Genomic DNA, 21,222 nt, shown 5'->3' on the forward strand with positions numbered 1-21,222 from the left:
CTGTGTGACTGGCAGGTGAGAGAGATTTGCCCTGACCGTGGGCCAGGCAGGAAAACTCTAGCTACACTACTTCTCAATAAAATTTTAAAAATATATAAGAAAAACGGACTTTTGACTTTCATATGCTGATGATATGTAAGTGCAATGCAAGGACTCAAGGAGACAAAGGACTAAGGAATGTCAGTTTGGAAACATCAAGGATAAAAAGTAAGTTTGAGCACCTTATGGCCTATAAATTGAGCCCTTACTCCAACAAAATATAATAGCAACAGTAATAATAACAAAAAAATAACATCCAGCTAAAAGAAAACTAATAAAAATGGATACCAATTACATGTTCAATAAAAAGGAGTGGAACTCCTGAAGATGGTTTCTCAATTAAGGTTCTATGATATACCACACAGGAATATGCAGACACTCTGAGAACTGATTACAGGTGAGAAAAATGAATTAAGCAAACAGATAAACAACTCTGTTTCTCAAATAATTCTTTATTCCTCTTTCTTACATTCTTAAATTGGTCACTGATATATTTACTCTGAAATAATGAACTGAATGAAAGCTTGAAAAAAAGCTTATTTATTTCATTATATTATAAAGATCGGTATTCTACAGAATACACAGATGAGCAGAGATGCCAAATGCATTCAGCAAACATGATAATAAAATTCAGTGACATGTTAACTCATCCTTTATGCTATCTAAATTATAAGGAACATGTGATGAAGGAGATTAAAAACTGGAAGACTATTCTAAGATGAATAGGACAATTAGGCTAGTTAAGCAGTCTCAAAAATATTTAGTTTATTTGTGTATCTCTGAAATATTTCAAATTTTCAAATAAAAGCACAGGATTTTCTTCTATTCTCTAAGATAAAAATTTTTCAATTTAATTAAAGTGTATCTGCAAGAAAAACAAACATACTTTTAGTCAAAGTAGTGTTGTATTTAGATTTTGATAAGACTCTTTGGTTTTCTACTAAATATATTATATATACTTAAACTGTTGTGTGTTTAACTTTAAATCTGTGCACAATGGTAGACAGTACCTCACATTTGGAATAGATAAGTTAGCAAAAACTAATTTGCTTATAGTAATGTATATTCATGAGCCTTAAAGGATCAAAGAGGAAATATTCTGACACACTCTGTAAACTAGATAACAAAACCCTGACATGACATTATGAGACATGAAATCTCCAAAGATGTTGTTGAATTTATTTTCTATAGGACATCTACTTCTGGGCATGTAGTCTACCCTTAAGAGTAGTTTATTTCTCTCGTGCAGTAATAGTTATAGTACTAAAGACATGCTATTGACAAAAACAGACAGATTAATCAATAAAATTGAATTGAATACCCAGATATAAATCCACACAGCTAATCCTATTTTTGATAAATAAGCCAGAAATTAACAATGGAAAAAAGAAACATCTTCATCAAATTGTGCCAGTCTAACTAGATGTCAGCATGTAGAAGAACAAAAAGTGATCCATATCTATCTATCACCCTGCACAAAATTCAAGTCCTGCAGGAGCCCACAGTGACTCCAGTTCATGGTTTGATTTCATCTTCACTTCAGGTCAGAGAGTTCAATCTTGTTTTTGCTCCTCAAGTCTAAATAACAGGGCCATTGGCCAAAGGCATGGTTACTAGATATGTTGAGACTTAAGGAGGCGTTTACATTTGTTTGTTCCTTGAACCATGGTAAGGAAGTCTTCTTCCCCCCCCCCCCCCCGCATTGCCTTGGGTATAAAAAGGTGATGAGAAATGAATTTGGGGCTGCTGCAGTATTTACTGAGAGCCCTCCCGATTCTATCTTCTGCCTCTTGTCTCTTTCTTTCTAATTTTCATCCCCCATTCAGATACTGTTTGACAGGTTGGCTGGTCTGACAAAGTCCTAGTGTACCAAAAGACCTCAACATAAAAACAGATACACTAAATCTAATAAAATAGAAAGTGGGGAAAAGACTTAAACACATAAGCACAGGAGACAACTTCCTGAAAAGAACATCAATAGCACAAGCATTAAGATCAATAATTAATAAATGGGACCTCATGAAACTAAAAAGCTTCTGAAAGGCAAAGGAGACAACCATCAATAGGATAAAACAGCTGCCTACAGAATGAGAAAAGTTTTTCGACAACTCCACATTCAACAGATAGCTAATATCAAAAAATACATAAAGAACTCAAGAAACTAGACGTTAACAAACCAAATATCCAATTGAAAAATGGGGTACAACCAGCAGGCTCTGTCAACTACAGGACTTAACACCCCAAAACTCACCCATCCTCTGAAAGTGCAACTGCTCCCTGAGATACAGATTCCACCAGCTCAAATTGGAACAAGAGGTGAGTCTCTGTTCTCCTAGTCAATCACCCCAGCATCTAGGCTTTAGGCCCAGGTGTGCAACCAGTGCCCATATATTGTACCAATTGTATATTCTATATACAAATGAAAAAGGGACTGAAAAAAAAATCAGAGGAACATCACCTTTACAATAGCCACAAATAATATAAAATACCTTGGGGTAACTCTAACCAAACAAGTGAAAGAACTGTATGAAAAGAATTTTAAGTCCTTGAGGAAAGAATTTGAAGAATATATCAGAAAATAAAAAGATCTCCTATGCTCATGGACAGGTAGAACCAACATAATAAAATGACAATCTTACCAAAAGCAATCTACAGATTCAATGCAATCCCTATCAAAATTTCAACTTAATTCTTCACAGACCTCGAAAAAACAGTACTCAACTTTAAGTGGAAAAACAGAAAACCTAGGATATCTAAAACAATCCTTTAAAATAGAGAAACTTTGCTGTGGGATGTTCTGTATGCTCTGAATGTGTTGCTCTGATTGGTTAATAAATAAAGTGCTAATTGGCCAGTAGCCAGGCAGGAAGTATAGGCAGAACAAAAAAAGAGGAGAATTCTGGGAAGTGGAAGGCTGAGGAGGAGACACTGCCAGATGCCACCATGAGAAACAACATGCCAGAGACCAGTAAGCCATGAGCCAAGTGGCAAGGTATAGATTTATAGAAATGGGTTAATTTAAGATATAAGAACTAGATAGCAAAAAGCCTGAGCCATTAGACCAAACAGTTTAAATAATATAAGTGTCTGTGTTTATTTGAGTCTGAGTGGCTGCTGGCCCAGGCGGGAATGGAGATAACTCCAGCTACAAAACTTCTGGAGGCATCACCATCCCTGACTTCAAACTCTACTATGGAGCTATAGTAATAAAAACAGCTTGGTATTGGCATAAAAACCTACATGTGGACCAATGGAATCAAATTGAAGATCCTGACATTAATTCACATACCTATGAACACCAGATTTTTGACAAAAAAAGCTAAAACTGTTAAATGGAAAAAAACGAAGCATCTTCAACAAATGGTGCTGGCATAACTGGATGTCAACATGTAGAAGACTTCAAATAGATCCATATCTATAACCATGCACAAAACTCAAATCCAAGTAGTCAAAGACCTCAACATAAATTTAGCTATACTGAACTTGATAGAGGAGAAAGTAGGAAGTAGTCTAGAAAGCATTGGTACAGAAGAACACTTCCTAAATATAACACAAGTAGCACAGACACTGAGAGCAACAATTAATAAATGGGACCTCCTGAAAGTGAGATGCTTCTGTAAGGCAAAGGACACAGTAAATAAGACAAAATGAAAGCCTACAGAATGGGGAAAATTTTTTCACCATCCCCACATCTGACAAAGGGCTGATCTCCAAAATATATAAAGAAATCAAGAAACTAGACAGCAAAATACCAAACAATCCAATTATAAAATGGTCTACACCTGCCAAGCCTTCCCCACTAACACATCCCCCATTCCTACCTCCTCTAAGGCAAGGTCTCTCAGTGGGGAGTCAGCAGAATCTGATACATTCAGCTGAGGCTGGAGGTGGGAGTAGGGAAGAGAGGGGGATCTGTGGTTGGTATGTAAAATGAATCTTAATAATAAAAATATTTAAAAAATGGGCTACAGATCTAAACAGAGAACTCTCAACAGAGAAATCTAAAATGGCTGAAGGAAATTTAAGGATTTGCTCAACATCCTTAGTCATCTGGGTAATGTAAATCAAAATGACTCTGAGACACCATCTTACACCTGTCAGAATGACTAAGATCAAAAGCACTGATGATAGCTTGTGTTGGAGAGGATGTGGTACAAGGGGAACACTCTTCCACTGTTGGTGGGAGTGCAAACTTGTTCAGCCACTCTGGAAATTAGTATGGTTTTCTCTCAGAAATCTGGGAATCAATATACCCCAAGACCCAGCTATACCACTTGGGCATATACACAAGGGATGCTCAAGCATACCACAAGGCATTGCTCAACTATGTTCACAGCAGCATTATTTGTAATGGCCAGAACCTGGAAGCAACTTAGATGCCCCTCAACCAAAGAATGGATTATATATATATATATATATATATATATTACATATATATATAAATATATAATATATATATTACATATACACAATAGAGTATTATTCACCTGTAAAAAACAATGACATCATGAAATTTTCAGGCAAATGGATGGAAGTAGAAAATATTATCCTGAGTGTGATAACCCAAACACAGAAAGACAAACATGGTATGTACTCACTCATAAGTGGATACTAGATGTAAAGCAAAGGAAAACCAGACTACAACTACAGCAGCTCCAGAGAAGCTAGGAAGCAAGGAGGACTCTAAGAGGGATGCACAGATCACCTTGGGATGGGGAAACAGAGGATATTCTGATGAGTAAACTGGGAATAAAGAGGTAGCATAGAGTAGGGGATGAGAACATGAGGGAATGAGATGGTCAAGCAGAGGAAAGAATGGAGTGGGAGAGCAATGAAAGAGATATCTTGATAGAGGGTGACATTATAGGGTAAGGGAGAAATCCGGAGCAGGGGAAATTCTTAAGATTCCACAATAATGACCCCAGATTAGACTACTAGCAACAGTAGTGAGGGTGCCTGAACTGGCCTACCCTGGTAATCAGATTAGTGAATACCTTGTCATCATAGAGCCTTCATCCAGTAACTGATGGAAGCAGATGCAGAAATCCACAACCATGCACCAGGTCAAGTTCAGAGAGTCCAGTTGAAGAGAGGAAAGAGAGATTACATGAGCAAGGTGGGGGGGTCAATATCATGATGGGGAAATCTACAGAGACAACTGAACCAAATTCAAAGGAACTCACCAACTTTAGAGCAACAGCTGTGGATCCTTCATGGGGCCAGACTAGACCCTCCACATACTGGAGACAGTTGTGTAGCTGGGTTTGTTTGAGGGGCCCCTGACAGTGTAATAAGGATCTATCCCTGATGCATGAGTCAGCTTTCTGGATCCCATTACCTATGGTCGGACACCTTGTTCACCCCTAATATAGCAGGGAGTAGCTTGGCCCTGCCTTAACTGAATGTACTAGGCTTAGCTGTCCCCCCACAGGAGAACTTACCCTGTTGTAGGAGGTGATGAGGGAGAAGATAGGGGAGCGAGAGGAAGGATGAGAGAGAAATCTCTGGTTTGTATGTAAAATGAACAAAAAATAAAAAAAAAAATCTAAAAAAATGGTGTACAAATATAAATATAGAATTCTACACAGAGGAATTTCAAGTAGCTGAGAACACATGTTCAACATCCTTAGCCATCATGGAAATGCAAATCAAATCTACTTTGAGATTTTATCTTATACCTGTCAGAATGGCTAAGATCAAAACCACAAATGATGGCTTATGCTGAAAAGGATGTTGATCAAGGGAACACTCCTCCATTGCTAGTGGTGTTGAAAACATGTACAGTCACTTTGAAAATCAATATAGTGTTTCCTCAGAAGATTAGAAATCAATCTACCTCAAGACCCATCTATATGACTCTTGAGTATAGTCTCTACCCAACCACAAGGCAACTTGCTCAACTACATTAATTGCTGCTTTATTCATAATACCAGAAACTGGAAACAAATTATGTGTCTTTTACTAAAGAACTGATAAAGAAAATGTGGTACATTTACACAATGCAGTATTACTCAGCTGTTACAAACAATGATCTCATGAAATTTGCAGTCAAATGGATGGAACTAGAAAAGATCATCCCATTGAGGCAACTCAGACCGAGAAAGACACACATAGTATGTACTCACTTATTTAAGTGGATGTAAGCTGTTAAGTAAATGATAGTCATGCTATGATCCACAGACCCAGTGAGGCTAAGTAATAGGAATGCTCAATGCAGGACACTTGGATCTCCCTGGGAAGGAGAAATAGAATATATTTTGAAGATGAACAGGGTATAGGTAGAGGTCAGAATAGGAGATATCAGTTTGTGTAGGAGACAAAAGAAGAGTACTAGGAGAGACAGATGGAACTGGGGGATTTTGGGGGGTGATGATGCAACCCAGTGCAGCAGAAACTCATTGGTATCTACTAGAGTGACCCAAATGAAGTCTCCTAGTAATGGGGGATAATGAACCTAAACTGGCTATCTTTTATAACCAGATAAGGCTCCTAGCATTGGGGCTCAGGCACCAACACAGTCATTAAACCTTTGACCTAAAATCTGTCCTGCCTGGAAGATGTGCTGGGGCAATGATGGCTCAGATCTTGTGGAAGTAGCCAACCAATGATTGGTCCGATTTGAGGCCCACACCGCAAGAGGGAGTCCAGGCCTGATAGGGCCTGGATGATCAGGAACCAGAGGATGGATATACCAGAGGCCCAGGAGAAAAGTATACAGGACTGGAAAAAAAAGCCAGTGAAATGATTCCTAATTCTATCCTCATAGACCAGTGCCTAGCCCAATTGTCATCTCATCAGAGGGATATCATCCTGCACCTGTTGCAGCAGGTGCAGAAACCCACAGCCAAAAAATGGTGAAGCCAAGAGAACCCAGCAGAAGACATGGGAGAAAGGAATGGAGAAGCCAGAGGGCTCAATGACACCAGTATAACAGGGCCCACAGTATCAATCACCAGAGCTCACAGGGGCTCAAAGAACCTGAAACAGACCCTGTGTGGGTCTGAGCCATGTCCCCTGCATACATACTGTGTTTGTTTAGTTTGGAGTTTTTTTGTGAGGGTCCAAACAGTGTGACTAGGAGTGTCTCTGACTATTTGGCCTGATCTTGGGACCCTTTTCCTCCTACTGTGTTGCCTTGCCCAGTCTTGATTTGTACCTAGTCTTATTGGAACTTGTTAGGCCTTTTTCAATGGATATCCCTGTGATCCCTGTGAGGCTCACTCTTTTTTTTTTTTTTTTTTTTTTTTTTTTTTTTTTTTTTTTTTAGTGGAAACAGAGATGGAGAGGATCTCAGGAAGAGGGGATATGACAGGAGAGATCGGGATGATTGAAGGGAGGGGAAACTTTGGTCATGATGCAATTTATGAGAAAAGAATCAGGGCATCTGTCCACTTCTTTGAGCCCTAGGATTCCATCTGGTACAGATCTCTGAAGGTGCTGAGCATGCTGCTTCAGTGCCTGTAAATTTGTGTATGTCGATCCTATTGATGTAAAAGGCCTGTTTTCTTGGTGTCCTCCATTCCTGTGCCTCTGACACTCCTTCTGCCTCTGTTGACCCTTCAGCAGTGTTCCTTGGTTCTGATGGGAGGTATTTGATGGAGACATCCTGTTTATAGCTGAGTGTTCTGAGATGTCTCCCTCGGTGTAATATCTGACTGTGGGTCTCTATATTTCTTCCTATATGCTTCAGGCAGAAGCTTTTCTGATGATGGCTGATCAAGGCAGTGATTTGCCTCCCTCACTGCAGTAATCAGTGTTTTTCAATGTAACATTGATCACTGAATAAGTGAGGCTGAAAAGTACTCAATAGAATGTGACAAGAATTAGGAATTCTCCTCTGAGTTGAAATAGTGGCAGGAGACAATCTGTGCCACCATGGTCTTAATACCCAGGGCAAACAGATTCCTACAGCCCAAGATGAGGCTTACAATAGATAACTTGACCTGTTTTCAGAGATGTGAAAAGCATAGATTAATGAACTATACACATGGAAATCTATACTGACTTTTACAGTATAAAAATCTTATAAGAAACTTCCATTTGCATTCAATACTAAGAACAAATAACAGTTATCATTCAATAAGCCTCAGATGAACTGTTATGCAAAGGGTCTAGTTGGTGTGTTAGTATTGCAATTGAAGAATACAGAATTAACTAGAAATCAGAATTTATTTTTTTAGAAATGTTCATAGAAGTTGCTTTGAAGTGGGAAAGAGGGACATGCAATTCCTTACACTGGTTTCCACAACTTATTACTAGTGACAGCTCACAATTCCAGGACACTGTCTAAAACCACTTTATTGTACTATGAAAGAGCTTAGTTCTTATGATATTAAAAATGCTTCTAGTCAATAACTTTCGCAGTTCACAGAATCATCCTAGCAACATACACAGTCTGGGGTACAAAGAAGGTCCTATCAACTTTTTCCTACAACATGAAATACTCAAATTGTAATTTATTCTCTTCCTATTTGCATTTACCAAAATGTATCCTATCACAGTGGTAGCAGGTTTGGCAGTGAAAAAAATTAGACTGTTCTGGAGGACTCTGAATTCCTATGGCAATTCTTTTTTCTAGAAGAGTGCAATGTAAACTGGCCAAAGATATGTCTTCAAGAACATTGTATAGGTTCATAGAACTTAGCATTGATGATTCCCTTAAGGAAAGCATAAATAAAATATTCTACATTTCAAAAACAGCTTTAATTATGGTGTTTTACCTATCCTGTCTGTAGATGTTTTAAATGAAGTTAAATATTATTCTAAATGTATATAAACAGAGGAGTTCAGTGTTGAAGATTTTAAAAAGGATTAGGTTATCACTTCCTAATTCATGGACATGGGTTCCATTTGTCTTCATTGTCCCAATATTTCGTTTTAGAAAATTTGCTGTGTTATGTTTCTGAAATAGTATTTGCACATTGTGTTCTCAAAAATACAGACTTACTGAGGAAGAAGAAATGACTACCTTAAGTGGGAAGGGGGAAACAGTAGCTTACTAATAACATTTTCTGTACTAATGCACTGACCTGAATTTGTATCTTTTATCTAGTGGATAAATTTGCTCTGCCTGTAGGAACAGCTATTTTGTGCCTTAGCGATGTCATTCACCCATGCCGAATTGCAGAGACCTTGAAGCTGACTGCTTTCTCCACAGCATCTATATTTAACCCACATCTCAGGAGCAAGCTGCGCAGTTTCTTCTGAAAGCACCTGATTCTACCTTTCTGGGCACCAGAAGCTCTGTAACTGCACACTGCCTCACACAAGAAAAATAAAGGAGAATTACAAAGCAAAAATAATAAAACCACACAATTGAAAATTTTTATTTATCTCAAATCAATAGTAAACATTTATAAGCTGTTGACTTTTGTATTATGCAAAATTATAGTACATACATTAGTGATTTTTGGTTGCAAAATTATTCAGTTCTGTGTACATAGGATATAAACTTGCAAAATATATTAAAACCAAAGGTACAATCTCCTTTAACATTATAGAAGTGGTCATTAGTTTATAAATGCCAACATAAATGTATTGACTCCAATGCCTAAGTTCTGTCATTCACTTACATTGGGATTTTACATATTATATTCACTTTGTGAATCACTATTGAAAAATATTTTATATACCGTGGTGCTCTTCATGAAAACAAACAAACAAACAAACAAACAATCTCCCAGGAGATTTCTTCTTAAGATTTGGTCACTAAACCATGGCAATCTTTCAGTATAAGCCCAGTTTCAATGGAAAACTATAGTGTCTCCAATTTGAAAGGTAAGTCACCCGCTCCAGAGCCTCCCAAACCCCTTGTTAGAAGTGCCACTCCATGCATCCCAACAAGGAAATAATGGACCATCTATTCATATTCATTTTGAATCAGGTACTCTAGTAGATCTTTTCCCATATGGTTGGTGAAAATTCACCCCTATTTTACATTAATTCAATTGACTGATTAAATGGATTTATCAAAGTATTTATTTACTTGGTTCATTGTCTGGATGGTGTTAATGGTGGCAAAATACTGATATAAGAATGTCTTAGCTGTTATCATTATATGTTATTTATCCAATAAAATCAGAACCAAACTTAATGGCTTCATTTTTCTATGGACATTACCTCCCAAGCATGTGGCAATTTAATTTTCAAATATAAGTAATGAGAAAAGATTCATTTACCACTCATAGGTATTTAACATCATGTCTTCATTTGGCAAAGACACTTTTTTTTTCAAAATCATGACAAATAAAACATCTTCCACTAAATTATTAATTAGAAAGAGGGGGGACCTCATTCTTTCCATCATCAACAAGAACACCATTCCCTATACAATATTTCATATGAACCGTGTAAAACAATTTAATCTTTCTGTATTCAATCAAAATTACCAGATTTTAGTTACAAGAATTCCCAGATGTGAATGATTTAAAAGTTAATGTAAGCACACCAATGATTTTTTTCATTTGATTTCCCTTATAACTAGAGGAAGAAATTGAAGGAGAGAAGGGAAAAACAAAATAAAATCCATGTTACTTGAATTTCCAGTATGAAGATTTGTCACATGACAAAGAGCAAGGGGAGGGGGGAGGGGGGGAGGAGGTGACTTCAGAGTGAGAGTGAAGAAGATATTTATTATATGTTTATTAGAAACAGCAAACTCAGGATCTGACCAGCGTTCAAAAGAGACAGACAGAAAACAAAAGAAAAAGTTACTTCCTGAGTTTGAATTCAGGGAGCAGAGAAGACAAAATGAAGCTCATGGCAATTTCATGGTCGCCCATAGGGGCTGTGCTAAGGGGCAAGAATTCTGGGAGTCAAAAGTACAGTGCCTCACTGGAGGAATAATTATTCTGTCTATCTCTTTAGCATGGCTTAAGGTGAACCTGCTTTCCTGGTGGTGTTTCCACAGCTGGAATATTTACCAAACCAGAAGGATTGTTAAGTCTTCACTCAGTACAGAAGCTCTGTCCTCGTGACCAGAAGGAGATTAGCTAAATGATCCTTTATTGCTCTTCTGACAAGATGTAGTATGCTCCTCTGCACTCATTTTTGGATAAATGCTAAGCATCATCATGGGATTTATTCACTGATTTGTTATTACTCTTCATACTAAAATGAAACACATGTCCAAGGATATTGATCTCCTTTTTCAAATTTACTAAGTTTCAAAAATCAACTAGAATTGTGAAGATGAAGATATTAATAACAATGAATGTTTTAAACATCTAATGATATGATAGTCATTCTTACCATTATGAAGCATAACTAACTTGTACTCAGTTTTCACCAGAACATACCAAGAAAAACAGTATTAATGTTTAGTTTTTATATATGTAGAATTGAACTAAAAGTCTCATCACTTTAGAGGTTTGAATGAGTTCTGAGGGATAAAAAAAACCCCTGATGTTTATAATTGACATAGCACGCTATCTTAAAAATTAGTTCTCATAATGCTTTTAAAATCCTCAAAGCATTTGAATGAAAGTATAGTGTAATTTATTCAAGAAATCAGATAATAAATCATAATTTAAAACATACACATTAATAGTTTACAAACTAGAGTGTATACATTAAAACAGTTAATATATTTATTGGGATTTTGGAAAGCATATCAAACTTCTCGGAAGAGAAGACATTTATTAAGTTTCATAAATATCTTAAATATATTTCAGAACAGATTTAACTTTTAAGTCTAAGAAATTTAATGTGGATATTAGATTTTTTGTGATTTTTCACATAGTTTACCAATCTGAAATACTTCTATTTATTTCAGAAGAATTGGCGTCACAGTGAATCAGTATGTCCAACAATTCAGTAGTATATTAAAATAAATTATTGGTTAAAATGTTTTCTTCACAGACTTTCTAAAATGTACATTTAAATTGTAATATACTAGATAAATTATAATTTAAATATAATTAATATGTTTATCTTTATTTCTCCATATACATATAATTGATTAAAAGCCAAAAATGTATATTTTTAAGTTAAGGTTTCATCAAAATATTCAGAAGTTCTAAAAGACATTAATGCAAGTCTTACTAATTTGTATACATTATAATCGGTGTTATTTTTGCATACACACAGCCCTACTTGCATGAAGTCACTTTCCTGCTTATCATATCTTTGAAAGATGATATTTTTCATATTGAATTATTCATAAAATCCTAAGGCTAATTTATACATGAAAGAAAAGAAAAAAGTCACTATTGCTTATGAATCTTTATTTATGAACAGAAATCTAAAAGATTTATAATCACTCCATTATGGCAAGTTTCTATCCTATGATGTATTAACATGTGAACATATCCTTAAGTCAAGAAGTAGTGTGATCAGAGATGAATCTCAGGATATTTGGTTTAAAATAGTTCATAGAGTGATAGTATGAGCAACACTTTAGATGTAGTGTGGTATCTCATGGTCAGGCTTCAAATAAGCCTAATGAGTTTTTTGTTGTTGAGAGAGAATGGTATGCCTTCTTCCATTGAAAGAGACTATCTCCACAAACCTGTGCAAACTTAGGCAACTTGGACATGTGAAAGCTGAAATCTACTATTTATGATAATATTCATAAATTAGAGAATTCTCCTTGATAACAATATCTGAAAAAAACAGTCTTTTAACATTCTAATAAAATTAAATTTTATTACCCAGTTATTCATGAATTCTTTTGCAAACTGGCATGAATAGTGTGTTCACACACTGTCAATGTAAACCAGAAAAGACCATGTTACTCAGGATTTGCTGAATTATGTTAATGTACTTAACACATTCCTTTTGTATCACTCCTTAATCAAATATGAAACCTCTCTGTTTCTCCTTCCATAACTCTATAGAGAAAAGTGATGACTGTTACCTCTCAGAGCTATAAAATAACAATATAACGTAGACTTGCAGGAAAAATTTTCCTTTTCTGAAGATTTGAGATCTTTATGCATCAGCTTTCTTTACTGGAAAAGTATTGCTCCCACCCCTTCTTTTTTAATACATTTATTTATTTATTTTACATCTTGGCAGCATTTTCTCCTCCATCCTTTCCTCCTAGTCCCTCCGCCTATCCCCCCTCTATTTCCTCCCCTCAATTCACTATTCCTCCATTTCTGTTTATGAAGGGGCAGGGCTCCTATGAGTATCAACAATACATGGCATATCAAGTTGCAGTAAAACTAAGCAACTTCTCAAGTATTAAAGCAGGGCAAGGTGACCCAGTATGAAGAGTAGAGTCCCAACATCTTATAAAAGAATCAGAGACAGACTCTTCTCCCACTGTTAGGAGTCCCACAAGAGGACTAAGCTACCTAACTGTAACATACATGCAGGGTGCTTAGGTCAGTCCCATACAGGCTCCCTGGTTGTTGGTTCAGTCTCTGTGAGCCCATATGAACCCAGGTTAGTTGATTCTGTAAGTTGTCTTGTGGTTTCTTGACCCCTCTGGCGCCTACAATTCATTCTCATTCTGCAGGAATCTGCAAACTCTAACTAATGTTTGGCTATGGTTCTGCGTCTGTTTCCATCAGTCAGTGGATGAAGTCTCTCTGAAGACAGTTAGGCTAGGCACCAATCTGGTCACAGTAGATGGCCAGATCAGGGTAAGTATCTGCTATTGCTAGGAGTTTAAGCTGGGGTCTTCCTGGGAGATTCCTGGGAGATTCCTTTGGGTCACATTTTTGCCTGACCAGAAATGCACCCCTTTTCTAGTAGTCTCTTTCACTAACTCTCCCTTTCTGCTCCCCACCTCCAACATGACCGCTCAGGTTCCCATCCTTTATTTCACAGCTTATATTCACTTATGAGTGAGTGCATACCATTTCTGTCTTTCTCAATCTGGGTTCGCTTACTTAGCATTATTTTTTACTAGTTCCATCAATTTCCCTTCAAATTTCCTGGTGTCCTTGTTTTTAACAGCTGAGTAGTTCTTCATTGTGTAAATGCACCATTTTTTTTATACATTCCTTGGTTGTGGGTCATCTAGGTGGTTTCCAGGTTCTGGCTGTTACAAATAAAGCAGCTAAGAACATAATTGGCATATCACAAGTGTCCTTGTGATACGATTGAAGATCTTTTGTGCATATGCTCAAGAGCACCATACCTGGGTTGTGTGGTAGGATGACTCCAAGTTTTCTGAGAAAATGACACACTGGCTTCCAAAGTGACTGTACAAATTTGTATTCTCACCAACAGTGGAGGAGTGATGACCTTGCTCCACAGCTTCTCCAACATGAGCTGTCACTTGCGTTTTTGATCTTAAGAATTCTGATAGGTGTAAGATGGAAACTTGGAGTCATTTTGATTTCTATTTTCCTGATGGTTAAGGAATTTGAATATTTCCTTTAGTGTTTCTTGACCGTTTGAGATTCTTCTGTTGAGAATTCTCTGTTTAGAGCTACACCCCCATTTTTAACTGGGTTTCTTAGTTTGTTGATATTTAGTTTCTTGAGTTCTCCAAATATTTTGGAAATCAGCCCTCTGTCAGATGTGGGATAAATGAAGCCTTTTTCCAGTTTGTAGGCTCTGTTTTGACCTATTGATGGTGTTGTTTGTCTTACAGAACTTTCCAATCTAATGATGTACCATTTATTAAGTGTTGATCTTAGTGTCTGTGCTATCAGTGTTCTGTGCCTGAAGTTGTCTCCTGTGCCAATTTGCTGGAGACTATTTCCCCTTTTATCTTTTATCACGTTTATTGATGTCTTTGATCCATTTGGACTTGAGTTTTGTGCAGCTTGATAGTTATGGATTGATTTGCATTGTTCTAGCCCTCCTATATACAAACAATAAATGGGCTGAGGAAGAAATCAGAGAATCAACACCCTTTATAGTAGGCTCAAATAATATATCTTGGTGTAATTCTAACCAAGCAAGTGAAAGATCTGTATGGCAAAAACTTCCAAGCCTTTGAAGAAAAAAATTGAATAAGATATGAGAAAATTGTAAAGATCCACCATGCTAAAGGATTGGCAGGATTAATATAGTAAAAGTGGCCATCCTACCAGAAGCAATATTCTGATTCAATGCAATCCCCATTAAAATCCCAGAACAATTCCTTCTAGACCTTGAGAACACAATCATCAACTTCATATGAAAAAAAAAATCCAGGGTAGCTACCACCTCTTCCTAAAAAAACATCTTTTAATCATGACTGGACACAACGAAGACAGAGATGAGATCAACATTTAATGGGGAGCTCAGTTCCAATGGATACATCTATATTACAACTCCAGCATCTGTGAATCAGAAATCATCACTGAAGAGGAATTGGAAAGATTGTAAGAGTCAGAATACAATGAAGCCTACTGTGAATGTCTCTTCTACAAAGTGCTGTATAAAGAAGGTCAGAAACATCAATGGCAATATCATGTTGATGTGGAAGGGGAAAAAATTCTACCTCTAAGACAAAAAACTACAGGCAACTAATGGTTGCTGGGAAAAAAAAAACTAGCATTTACCAGGGATGAGGCCCACTTTTGAACATCCACTCTTATGTTTATACCTCAAAACCACATAGATAAAAACAATTAAACCATTTTTATGTGTGTGTGTGTGTGTGTGTGCGTGTGTGTGTGTGTGTGTATGCATGCATTTGTGAATACATGTCTTTGTGTTATACACATACATATGTGTATGTTTATGTAGCAACAATAATAAAATAAAAACTCTATGAACTTGAGAGTGGAAGTGTCACATTTGAGGGGATCAAGGAAGGGTAGGTGGGAAGAGCTGTATGGATGAAAAGGAGAAATAATGTGATTATATTGCAATTTAAAACAAAAAAAAATTTCAGACACAGTCTCCAACCTTATTTGTTAGCCCAGGCTTACATCAAATGTGTGTTCTCTATTGACCCTGGCATCAGCTTCCTGAGTATCTGGAGCTGAAGGAACACACTACTGTCTTTGACTGCTGCTTTTCCTTCTTCACTGAAATTTAGCAATGCTCACCAAAGCTAAGACAATGCTCTTGAAGCATCCACTTTCTCCCTGTCAGTTTGCCAATCTTAGAGAACATTAATCCAGCTTTTATACTGCTTCCTATCACCTGGCCAGCAGTGAACAAGAAAATGGAGGATTTTTTTTTATAGACTGTGTACACAACTATAAACATGAATATGGTACATTTTTACTCATACAATTTGGAAATTCTCTAAATTCCTCTGCTAAGGGCTTAAGAGATAACTCAGCATTTAACAGTACTAGTACTTACTGCTTGCACAGAGGATCAATATATGGCTCCCAGCACCCATGTCCAATGGCTCACAATGACAAGTAAATCCAGGTCCAGGAAAATCTAACACATCTGGCCTCCTGGATCATCATCACTCACATGAACATACTTTATATATGAACATATATATATATATATATATATATATATATATAATTTTTAAAACTAAATATTACAGACTTAGAAAATTATTTGTTGAGAATTAATTAGAAATTATTTTCCTTGCTATAGAACTAAAATAAGCTAAGTCATTACATTGTTGAAGTTTCTTGCAAAAGCATACTTTAAAAACAAGTGACTGTCCAGGTAGTCAAATGTCTCTGTTGTTAGATAATATTGCATCCTTCTGGGTCTTTGATGGAGTTGAAGACTAAATAGTTATAGTTGCAGCTTTCTTTAGTTATGATAGGGAGCAAATTAGGTGTAAAATTTTGGAGTCACTAAGATAGGATAGATAATGCATTATTTTCTCTGAATATGCTAACTGCAAATGGACAGAATATTGTGAATGTAATCATTACATGATAATTGTTATTGTATATAGTCTTACTATGTTTAATTTAAAACCTTTTTTTTTAACTAAGACAATAAGGGCGAAATGTTGTAGAATATTATTTTAAGGTGTGTTGAATTTGTTTAACTCTGTGAAGCTGGGATGAGAAAGCTAGGAGCCAGAGAAGGAGGAGGATGTCAGGGGTCAGACACCCAGCTTCACAGCAAGCCATAGAGTAAGAGTAAGATTAACAGAAATAAGAGAAAGAGAAAAGCCTTGAGAAGTTAAAGAAAGCTGGCAAGAAAGAAGACAAGCTAAGACCAAGCATTCATAAGTAAGAATAAGTCTTTTCCATGTGTGATTTATTTGGGAACTGGGTGGCAGGCCCCCAAGAAAAGCTAAAATAACAACAATCTAGCACAAGGAAAAGGAGGGAAAAGGTTCACTTTCCGCCAAGTATAGTGGCTCAAGCCTGTAATCCCAGCACCCTGGAGACAGATGGAGAAGGAATGCCACAAGTTCAAGGCTAGCCTGGTCTACATAGGGAGTTCTAGGCTAGGGCTGCATGATGAAACTGTATCACAACACAAACACATGGGGGTGGGGGATGATGTTGTACACACAGCTTTAATCCCAGCAGTCAAGATGCAGAAGCAGGCAGATCTCTAAGAGTTTGAAGCCAGCCTGGTCTACATAGTTCCAGGTACAGGGAGATCTTGTCTCAAAAAGAAAATAAAGAAATGTTGGGGGCTGAAAAGACAGATTAGTGGGTAAAGATGTTTGCTGACAAGCCTGAAGATCTGAATTCAATCGCTGGGGTGCATATGGTGAAAGAAGAAAATTGACTTTCCAAGTTGTCTTATCCTCTGATCTCTACATATGTGCTCTGGCACACAGATGTCCCCATATATACGCATGAACAAAATAACATGAGTGTAATAAAAATGTTTATACTGAAAAAATGTGACTTTAGGAAATTCACGTGAAATATATAGTTAAAAATCAGATTCTGGGTATTTACAAGTGATAAAAATAACACAAAAATAGACCTTTTATTTAACAAATCAGAGAACACACAAATCTTCATATTTGTGAAACAGGGTAAGCCTTGACCTCAGGCAAGAGTGACAATGCATCTTCAAAAGAGAATGCATGTACCATGTGAAGTGTGAGAAAGTTAGTTCAAAGAGAATATATATGTATGTATGTATATATATATATGTATGTATATATATACATGTATATATACTTAATTACCTTGGTGACATGATATTTTAAGAAATTTGTTTTATTTTTCTCTTTTAGAGGCAAGGGAAATTTCTTTCTTTCTCTCCTAGTGTTCCTGTGTGCTTAATAAGTTGAACAGGATAAAAGGATACTAATGATTAGCATTCAAAGACACATGGGAAGCAGAGGTGAATGGTTAGCCATAAACTAATGAAATCAGACAAATAAAACCTCTGTTTTACAGATGGCAGGGGAAAGAAGAGTGTAGGCTACTCACAAAGACAATAGATCATTGTTAGAGAACATTCATGGACCCAAACCAAGACAAGCATTTGGTTTAAATTTCCCTTGGCATATGAGAACATAAGGATAGATTGTTCTAAGAGCCAAGACACATTTGCAGTGAAGTGCCCCTGCTATTCAAAGTTTCACAAGTAGTAGATGTGAAAATTCTGTCTAGGAATAGTGACACTTTTCAGCTTATTCTTGTCTCAGTGAGTAGCTTCCCTGGGTTATTTGAAGAAACACCCAGGGAAGGGTCTGGCGACAGCAGAATTGCCCTTTTAAGATTTTCCTTCACTCAAATAGCAGACTATGGAAAAAAATATAACCACACACTATACCACATTTGTAGAGAAAAAAAAATCAAAAACATGGGAGGTGAGTATGATACAGGTACACTTTATAGTTGATAGAATGTGATAAAGCAAGTCATTTCATTTACGTCATGAACTCTAACAACAACAAAGATAATCGATTTTGACATAGGCCAGAGGGGTCAGAGAGACACTTCCACACAACTTTCGACTATATTTTATTTATGCCTTAACTCCAAACTCAAAATTATAACAGGTATTCTGACATTTTCATAATCTTCTAATGTCTTCACACTTCATTTTACACTATTGTCAAACATATATCTGCTTATTATTCATTCAGTTTGATCTCATAGTAATTAATTTCAAAGTGTATATACTGTTTTTCTCAGTGTTTTGGAGTCACAGATATTCTATTGATGTTGATAAAGTTCGAAGTGTTTCAAACAATTTTAATGAAATTCATAGAAAAATATTTCATGTTGTTTCTGCTCTTATGCAAGTTAAACCTAGAGCCAGATATGTGTGCATGTATTTTACATCAGGAGTGAAACATAATAAGCAATTCTATGCTCAATCATACAAAATACACTCTTTTATTATTTTAATTAAACGATCTCTGTCAAATATAACTTTATTATTAAATGTAATATCTTCATTTCATCAAAATAATGTAAAAAATGAACATAAAGATCCTATAAACCAGTATTTGTTGCAACCTATATCTAAACATCATACATTGTTAAATGCTATGGAAAACATATATTCTTAAAATACAAAGCAGTTTACAGAAACTTGGAAAAAGTAACTTTAAATTATTATTTAGGTAAATTAGAATGATATACCCAGATGGATGTTGCTTAAAATGTTTAAACACATGAATATTGTGAAAGAAGTATTATGCAAAGTTTCCATCTCATAGAACAAAATTTATATGATACTTATTTCAGAAACACATACAGTAAAAACAAACTGTAGTGAAAATGTCTTATATGACTGTAGAGTCATAGAAATTACTATGTTTTTTTTGTGAGTAACCTGACTCTTTTAAGAGATAAAAGGTGCATTTAGTATACTGAAATGAGAGCAGTGGGCATGGAAGTATCCAAAAATTCACACATCCCAAAAGCTGATTTGTTTTATAACTTTCTTTGTCAATATGAGAACTGAATCCAGGGTCTTGCAAGAGTTCTGTCAGAATCCTAAAACTGAGATATAATACCTAGTCAAGTAACTATATTTTAAGTATTTTTCTCTCTTCTTTTAATAAGTCCATACATGTCTGTGTTAGTAACAAATCAGAGTATGTAGAACTTTAAAGTCCGTTTCTGGCCTAATTCTAGCATTACTTAATTTGACTCAAACTCCTTCGTATACACATGTTCTGTGCAGTCTTAGATGTCATGAAAGGAAGACAGGACATAATATTGGTTCTGAACTGAATGCTACCTAAACCATTAATAGATGGGTAAAAAATTTTAGAAAAAAAATGCATACAATTATTTGTGTTTTAATTTTTAAAGCAATATTTATTTTAACAGTATAGCTAATTCTTCTCAGGAATAATTACTTTAAGATAGTGTGTCTTAATCTTTTTTTTAACATTACATTTTTTTATTTTATAATTTAATTTAATTTTACATATCAGCCACAGATTCCCCGTCCTCCCTCTTCCCGTCCCCTCTCCCCCCCAATTCCTAGCTCCTCCAGGGCAAGGACTCCCCTGGGGATTCAGCTCAGCCTGGTAGATTCAGTCAAGGCAGGTCCAGTCCCCTCCTCCCTTCACCAGGCTGAGCAAAGTGTCCCTGCATAGGCCCCAGGTTCCAAACAGCCAGCTCATGCACTGAGGACAGTCCCGGTCCCACTGCCTGGGGGCCTCCCAAACAGTTCAAGCTAATCAACTGTCTCACTTATCCAGAGGGCCTGATCCAGTTGGGGGCTCCTCAGCTATTGGTTCATAGTCCATGTGTTTCCACTAGTTTGGCTATTTGTCCCTGTGATTTTTCCAATCCTGGTCTCAACAATTCTCGCTCATACATTCCCTCCTCTTTCTTGCCCATTGGACTCCTGGAGCTCCACCTGGACCCTGGCAGTGGATCTCTGCATCTGCTTCCATCAGTCACTGGATGAGAGTTCTACCAGGACAGTTACGGTATTTGTCCATCCGATCACCAGAGTAGGTCAATTCGGGCTTTCTCTTGATGTTTCTTAATCTTAATATCTGTGTTGTAAACTGAGAATAAATATATGAGAAGAGCATCTACACCAGCGCTCTCCACTCTGAGAATTTTTACAATAGGTAAATAAAACCTGCATTAAAATTTATATGCATCAAGTACTTGGTGAAATCTACTAAAAATCAAAATAAAAGTAACTGCTATAAAAGGAGGGTCGTGATACCCGGACATACTTGTCATTTAAAGTTACAAAGCAGTGAAACTGGGCAAATAGTCAAAGGGAAAAATTTATTCCATTGTCTCTTTACAGAATTTGCTGCTAGCTAACAGATAGTTTTATTTGTAGTACTAAACATGATATGTGCAAATAGAACACGAGGGATTTTTCAATAAGTCTTGGTGGTTAACATATATCTGGAATTTTTACATCAACTATGTTGTAAGATATGAACTCAAATTTCCCAAATAT

At 36.4% G+C, this 21,222-nt stretch overlaps 1 pseudogene; it reads left to right on the forward strand.

Annotated features, from left to right (window-relative positions):
* Positions 1-2,234: 2,234 nt before the first annotated feature.
* Positions 2,235-21,222, forward strand: part of LOC131912814 (large ribosomal subunit protein uL10-like) — a 168,241-nt pseudogene continuing 149,253 nt past the window's right edge.

The sequence above is a fragment of the Peromyscus eremicus genome, chromosome 6 (assembly GCF_949786415.1).
Source record: "Peromyscus eremicus chromosome 6, PerEre_H2_v1, whole genome shotgun sequence".
NCBI lineage: Eukaryota > Metazoa > Chordata > Mammalia > Rodentia > Cricetidae > Peromyscus > Peromyscus eremicus.